Here is an 8216-nt window from a genome sequence, read left to right as displayed (position 1 = left end):
CTCCATCCCCTTCCACTTCCCATGAATCTGTGTTTCTGAATCTTAAGATTTGGAAGAAGAATGAGGATAGAGTAGCCAAGTAGTAAAGGGAGCATAGTTTAAGTAATTGAAGCATAAATAATAATTGCTAACTTTTATTGAGAGCTTACCAAGTGCTTGGCAGGGTTGGGCAGTACTGGTCCTGTGAGGTAGTGCTATCTTATCTTCTTTTCACAGCTGTTTCTGTTAGCAATACAGAAAATACCAATATCATCTTGCTTTTTTTTTTTTTTTTATTTTTTTACAAACACATGTAACACATTTTATTTAGAAACAAACATTTAAAAGTAGATATCAAATTTAAAAGGAATATTGCTCAAAATCATAAAAAATAGTAAAGTTCCTTTTAAACAGGTAATATTTTCCCTACAATTTGCTTTCATTGAAATATATTATCTTTTTTACATACTAGGTAGAAGCAATTTAACAACACAGAATAGTTAGCTACAATATGTTCAGAATATTGAGAAATGCAGATTTATAGATGTGACCATCAATTTTATTGTTATGTTTTTAAAATACTTACTGGTCCAGCTGCAGCATACACTAACTGACTTGGTTTTACATTTTAGGGCTGAAACCCTGAGGAACCTGCAGAGTAACTGTTTAGCACTGAGCAGAGTTCAGTTTGCATGTGCTCCCACAGTTGAAAACTAAACCAAACCAATCGAAAAACAAAAATCCCAGTATCTTTTAATTTTTGAGTATTTACTTGTAATCACAGGCTTTCCCAAATTATTAGAATGCCTTGTACCTTGGCTATTCTACTAGAATAATGATTTAGGCTATTTAGTATAATCATTTTGTTCAGAATTTGGTATAAACAGATCTTTTTTGCTTTTCAGAAATTACTAAGCTCTGTCGGTGCCACAGCTGATGCCTCTTCAGTTCCAGAGGCTTCTTCTGGTGTCTGTAGCTCTTGACAGTGGTACTTCACCTTCAGTGGTTTGCCGGGGTACCAGACCACGTGAATATGACAGGGAATCATTTCCTGTGTTGAGAATTCATGGAGTAGCACAGTATAATCAAAATCAATTGCATCTTCATTTGTTTTCAGGTATGCTGACAACATCCAAGAGGCTTTTAAGTTGCTTCATGTACTTGTAGAGCTGATAATCTTCTTCTTGTCTTGTCTTCTTCTCAATGAGCCGAGTACACGTTATATTAATGGCCGGTCTGGGTTTCTCGTTCCTGAAAAACACTTGAGCAGAACATTTCCCCAGATGTTCCTTACCTTCCTCTGGGTTGTAGAGCTCCGTGGTAAACACCAGGTCAACTTTATATTCCTTCTTTTGATTAATTTTCAGTCTGTATGTGTCTCTAGGTCTGAAGTGGGTCTCTTGTAGACAGCAAATATATGGGTCTTGTTTTTGTATCCATTCAGCCAATCTGTGTCTTTTGGTGGGAGCATTTAGTCCATTTACATTTAAGGTAATTATCGATATGTGTGTTCCCATTCCCATTTTCTTAATTGTTTTGGGTTCGTTATTGTAGGTCTTTTCCTTCTTTTGTGTTTCTTGCCTAGAGAAGTTCCTTTAGCAGTTGTCGTAGAGCTGGTTTGGTGGTGCTGAACTCTCTCAGCTTTTGCTTGTCTGTAAAGGTTTTAATTTCTCCATCAAATCTGAATGAGATCCTTGCTGGGTAGAGTAATCTTGGTTGCAGGTTTTTCTCCTTCAACACTTTCAATATGTCCTGCCACTCCCTTCTGGCTTGCAGAGTTTCTGCTGAAAGATCAGCTGTTAACCTTATGGGGATTCCCTTGTGTGTTATTTGTTGTTTTTCCCTTGCTGCTTTTAATATGTTTTCTTTGTATTTAATTTTTGACAGTTTGATTAATATGTGTCTTGGTGTATTTCTCCTTGGATTTATCCTGTATGGGACTCTCTGTGCTTCCTGGACTTGATTAACTGTTTCCTTTCCCATATTAGGGAAGTTTTCAACTATAATCTCTTCAAATATTTTCTCAGTCCCTTTCTTTTTCTCTTCTTCTTCTGGAACCCCTATAATTCGAATGTTGGTGCGTTTAATGTTGTCCCAGAGGTCTCTGAGACTGTCCTCAGTTCTTTTCATTCTTTTTTCTTTATTCTGCTCTGCAGTAGTTATTTCCACTATTTTATCTTCCAGGTCACTTATCCGTTCTTCTGCCTCAGTTATTCTGCTATTGATCCCATCTAGAGTCCTTTTTTTTTTTTTTTTTTTTTTTTTTTAGAGTCCTTTTAATTTCATTTATTGTGTTGTTCATTGTTGCTTGTTTCATCTTTAGTTCTTCTAGGTCCTTGTTAACTGATTCTTGCATTTTGTCCATTCTATTGTCCATTCTATCTCCAAGATTTCGGATCAACCTTACTATCATTATTCTGAATTCTTTTTCAGGTAGACTGCCTATTTCCTCTTCATTTGTTAGGTCTGGTGGGTTTTTATCTTGCTCCTTCCTCTGCTGTGTGTTTTTCTGTCTTTTCATTTTGCTTATCTTACTGTGTTTGTGGTCTCCTTTTTTGCAGGCTGAAGGTTCGTAGTTCCTGTTGTTTTTTGTGTCTGTCCCCAGTGGCTAAGGTTGGTTCAGTGGGTTGTGTCGGCTTCCTGGTGGAGGGTACTAGTGCCTGTGTTCTGGTGGATGAGGCTGGATCTTGTCTTTGTGGTGGGCAGGTCCACGTCTGGTGGTGTGTTTTGGGGTGTCTGTAGACTTATTATGATTTTGGGCAGCCTCTCTGCTAATGGGTGGGGTTGTGTTCCTGTCTTGCTAGTTGTTTGGCATAGGATGTCCAGCACTGTAGCTTGCTGGTCGTTGAGTGAAGCTGGGTGCTGGCGTTGAGATGGAGATCTCTCGGAGATTTTTGCTGTTTGATATTATGTGCAGCTGGGAGGCCTCTTGTGGACCAGTGTCCTGAAGTTGGCTCTCCCACCTCAGAGGCACAGCACTGACTCCTGGCTGCAGCACCAAGAGCCTTTCATCCACAGGGCTCCTTAATTTGGGATGATTCGTTGACTATTCAGGTATTCCACAGATGCAGGGTATATCAAGTTGATTGTGGAGCTTTAATCCGCTGCTTCTGAGGCTGCTGGGAGAGATTTCCCTTTCTCTTCTTTGTTCTCACAGCTCCCAGGGGCTCAGCTTTGGATTTGGCCCCGCCTGTGCGTGTAGGTCGCCGGAGGGCGTCTGTTCTTTGCTCAGACAGGACGGGGTTAAAGGAGCCGCTGATTCGGAGGCTCTGGCTCACTCAGGCCGGGGGGTAGGGAGGGTCACGGAGTGTGGGGCGGGCCTGCAGCGGCAGAGGCCGGCGTGACGTTGCAGACTGAGGCGCGCCGTGCGTTCTCCCGGGGGAGTTGTCCCTGGATCCCGGGACCCTGGCAGTGGCGGGCTGCACAGGCTCCCCGGAAGGGCGTGTGGCTAGTGACCTGTGTTCGCACACAGGCCTCCTGGTGGCAGCAGCAGCGGCCTTAGCGTCTCATGTCTGTCTCTGGGCTCCGCACTTTTAGCCGCGGCTCGCGCCCGTCCCTGGAGCTCTCTCAAGCAGCGTTCTTAATCCCCTCTCCTCGTGCACCAGGAAACAAAGAGGGACGTAAAAGTCTCTTGCCTCTTCGGCAGGTCCAGACTTTTCCCCGGACTCTCTCCCGGCTAGCCGCGGTGCACTAACGCCCTGCAGGCTGTGTTCAGGCCGCCAACCTCAGTCCTCTCCCGGCGCTCCGACAAAAGCCGGAGCCTCAGCTCCCAGTCCCGCCCGCCCCGGCGGGCGAGCAGAAAAGCCTCTCGGCTGGTGAGTTCCGGTCGGCCCGATCCTCTGCGCTGGAATCTCTCCGCTTTGCCCTCCGCACCCCTGTTGCTGTGCTCTCCTCCGCGGCTCCCAAGCTCCCCCACTCCGCCTCCCGAAGTCTCCACCCGCGAAGGGGCTTCCTAGTGTGTGGACACTTTTCCTCCTTCACAGCTCTCTCCCGCTGGTGGAGGACCCGTCCCTATCCTTTTGTCTCTGTTTAGTTTTTTCTTTTGCCCTAACCAGGTACGTGGGGGGTTCCTTGCCTTTTGGGAGGTCTGAGGTCTTCTGCCAGCGTTCAGTAGGTGCTCCGTAGGAGTTGTTCCACGCGTAGATGTATTTCTGGTGTATCTGTGGGGAGGAAGGTGATCTCCGCCGCTTTTTTTTTTTTTTTTTTTTTAAATTAACAGTCCATTCTCTTGCAGGAAATGACCCAGAAAAAAAGAAAGAAAATGGAACACTTTCAACTAATGTAAAAGATCACTTCTATTCTGACTCAGCTTTTTTTCCACCTGCTTAATTCTCACATCCGTTTTGGAAGGGCGGTCTCTTTGCCTAAGTGTCCATCACCATTCCACATTAACTTGCTGAAATCTCCGTATGTAACCTGCCTGGGCTTTCCATTATGGCTTTTGCAAATTGAGGTTTCTTAGTTGTTATCAGCAGTGGTTCTTGAGTTTTTAGCTACGAGCCTGTAGATCAGTGTATGTTGGTTCTGTTGATTACCTTAAGGTGCTAATAAGGTTGAATAATATAACTGATATGTGAATCGTTTATCACAGTTCATAAACTGTTTTCATATTCAGATCTCCCCTAATCCTAAAGAAACATGTGTTTGCTCAGAAAAGAAAATCATATTTTCTCAGCAAAGTATTGCATTAGGTTATTGTCTTTGCAAAAATGTGCAAGAAGTGACCATATATGTACAATTGGTTCCTTTTCTCTGAAGAACCCTGACTAATACATTATCTCTATTATCTCTATCTCTCTATCTCTATGTCTATCTCTCTATCTCTCTATCTTCTGGTATCTGTCTCTCATCGCTCCTCTCTGGGGTTGCATCTCCTTGCTACCAGTGCAATAAAGTAGGTGGGACTCTTTTCCATTGAGAGGAGACTCATCTCATACACTCACTGGTTGGGGGACTTCCTAGTCCTGATTCTGCTCTACTTTCTAGGAGCCAGAGGGCTGACTTGTCTCCTCGGCACTTACTTCTTGACACTCTTTTTGGTTGTGTCAGCCTTATAGACGAGTGACTGTGTTCATTACCTGTGGGCTGAACTAGTTGGGCGAGGGGAGAAGAGGGGGTAACCTATGGTTATGAGCTAACAACGCTAACGCTAATGGAAAGTACATAGCCGTTGCTCTTACGGTATTGGCAATCACTCTTAAAAATCCAATTTATTTTTTAATAGACTTTATTTTTTGGAACAGTGTTAGATTTATGGAAAAATTGACAACATAGTACAGAGAGTTCCCATACACCACACACCCAGTTGCCCCTATTAGTAACAATTACAGGAGTATGGTATATTTGTTATATATAAATATATTTGGCATATTAATTAGTCAACAAATATTAGTCTGGTATTATTAACTAAAATCCATAGTTTACTCAGATTTCCTTAGTTTTTACCAAATGTCTTTTTTCTGTTCCAGGATCCCATCCAGGATACTGTATTACATTTAGGTATCCTGTCTCTCTAGGCTCCTCTTTGCTGGGACCATTTCTCAGACTTTCCTTGTGTTTGATGACCTTGACTGTTCTGATAAACAGTTGTCAGGTGTTTGGGGATTCGTCTGATGCTTTCCTTGTGATTAGACTGGGGTTATGTGTTTTGGGGGGCAGATCACAGAGGTAAAGTTCCATTAGCATGACGGCATTGCAAAGGTACATCCTATCAATGTGATTTATGATTGTTCATATTGACCTTGATAACCTGGATGAGGTAGTGTTTGTCATATTTCAGCACTGCAGAGTTACGATTTTCCCACACTCACTGTGTGCAGCCCACACCTAAGGAGTGGGGCGTTAGGCTCCCTGTCCCTGAGGGCAGAGTCTCTACCTCGATGATTTGGAATTCTTCTGTATGGGAAATTTGACTCTTCCGTCACAGAAATCACTTTTCAAAAGTTATTAAAGGCAACAGTATAAAAGCTTTTAGAAGGAAGATATGGTATAATTTCTCCACAATGTTACTAATCTGTCCATCTGAGACATATATTTTGAATCATTCACTCCATACACCTAAAATACAATTATGGCTACAGATGTGCCAGGCATTGTGCAAAAAAGCGAAAGGATAAACAGTATATGCAGTTCTCAATTAGTGCAGAAATGTTAGATGAATCGCTGAGAAAATTCCTAACTGGGCTCTGAAACCTCTGGGGAAGCCCAGAATAGGCAGGTAGAGGTAGAAACAGATAATCCCATACACTGTGGTGAGTACTGACAATACAAGGACAGTATACAGAGTGTGCACAAGGGGTCCTAAGAAGAGAGGCCCTAAGTGGGCAAATGTGGAAAGACACATCCAGCAGTGGTGGTTGACCAGAGGTGTTTTAGAAAGATCAGGAAGAGGATGATGATGGGAGGGAGATGATAGGGATGGTGAAGCCTATAAAGGGAACGAGTTTGTGACAAATCACTCCCCCTCTCACTCTGCCCTTTGTTTCTTAACTTTGTTACTGCTTGTTGCAAGGATGTGCGGTAAGGACCTCAGGTGAAGAGAATTGAGTCAGTCAGACTCCTCAGTTCATGGCAATGAACGTTGGTCCATGTGAGGCATCGTTTTGGTTTGGTTTTATTTTTTCCACCCATTCCTCATTCTCTCCAGCCCCATTCTCGTTACTCCATATGCACCCACTCTGTTATGTTCAAGCTATGTCCTTTCAGTCTACTTTCCTAATATTCTTAAAAAATAGGTAGTGTTGTTTTGAGTTTGTAATTTTAAACTTTATGTGATAGTAGTATCATGCTCTAAATCTTACTATTTCTTAATTTAAGAAATTTTTTCTTTATTGTCACTGAATATTATTTTAAAAAATCTATCTAAAATGCCATACATAATTTAGTCCATTATTTCTGACTGCTAAATTATATTCCATCCTGCTTAAACTCCTATTTTATTTATCCATTTTCCTGTTGTTGTATCCAATTCCTTGTTCTCGTAAATGTTGCTACAGTGAAAATCCTAATAAATGTCCCCATGTGACAATTAGAGAGCTCTCTGGGTTACACACTGTAAGTGGGACTGCTTGACCTTCTGTGTTGATATATGTATACCTACTTTCATTAAGTACAACCGAACTGCCGTCAGGATCACCAACGATCATGTTGCTGAATTCAAATGTCAGTTCTAAGTAACTGCTCAATAACATTTGTCAGAATTATCGTTGCCCCCCTTTTGAATTCTTTTTCATTTTGGTTCCACTAAACTAGATGATATTCCCCTTTCTTCACTGGCCACATGTTCCCATCCTTCTTTGCCTTTTGCTGACCTTTAGATGGGGGCAACTCCAGAGATCTGCTCTAGGAGAAGAGAACCCCTTCTCTTCACTATTTATATGCAGGACAGCGCGTACGCTCATGCATTCTCCTGGCTGTTAATACCGTAACCATGTTAAAGTCTTCAAATATACATGCACAGCCCTGACCTTAACTCCAGACTCCATACTCACAGCTAACTGCTGACTCAGTGTTTCCATTTGAATATCAGCCTGACTTTCCCATGACAGGTTCAGGGATGGTTGTAAGGGAGGGGCCTGGAAACACATGCTGATAACCACCTTGTTCATGTTGTTTTGAATTTGAATGGATTCTTCTCTCCTCTGGGTAGATTACTGGTTTTAGAAACTCAGAATCATTCTTTTCCTTTCGGGATCTTGAGCGCTCATGAAACCTACTGATCGTAACCACTGACACAGCCAAAGCACTTTTGCGATGCAGACTGAGAGTTCTTACAGAAAACAGACCACCAGGATCACCACTCTGCTTATGCCTGGGCAGGTTCCTAATGGGAACCAGAGTCCACCTTTGCCCCCCTACTCTGGGCCTAGGCACTTAGACATGTCTTTCCCAGAAGACAGTGCAGCAAATTCCCTTAGATATTCGTCTGGATTCTTCCTCCCTTTAGACAAATCTCCGCTCAAATATTGGCTTCTCAAAGAAGCAGTCCATGATCATCTGGACAAAAATAGGCTCCACCTACACCGTCACTGTCTGCCCACTTAGCCAGCTTTACATTTCATTATGTAACTAACACGATGGTATATATTTTCTGTCTCCCCACAGGAATGCATGCACCATGATGCCTGGACTTTGTTTTGTTTTTTTTTTTTGTCATGGTATTCCTAGCACTTGGCACACCAAGAATGGTGAATAAACGCTATTATCTGGCAGCCTCTATGCATGGATGTCACGAGGGA

General features: G+C 42.6%; 1 pseudogene; it reads right to left on the bottom strand.

Moving 5' to 3' along the window:
• Positions 1-285: 285 nt before the first annotated feature.
• LOC125965360 (retinoic acid receptor responder protein 1-like) lies at positions 286-7124 on the bottom strand (annotated as a pseudogene).
• Between the last annotated feature and the right edge of the window lie 1092 nt (positions 7125-8216).

The sequence above is a fragment of the Orcinus orca genome, chromosome 9 (assembly GCF_937001465.1).
Source record: "Orcinus orca chromosome 9, mOrcOrc1.1, whole genome shotgun sequence".
NCBI classification, from domain to species: domain Eukaryota; kingdom Metazoa; phylum Chordata; class Mammalia; order Artiodactyla; family Delphinidae; genus Orcinus; species Orcinus orca.
The sequence above is the reverse complement of the archived record's forward strand: the minus strand, read 5'-3'. Positions and strand labels throughout refer to the sequence as shown.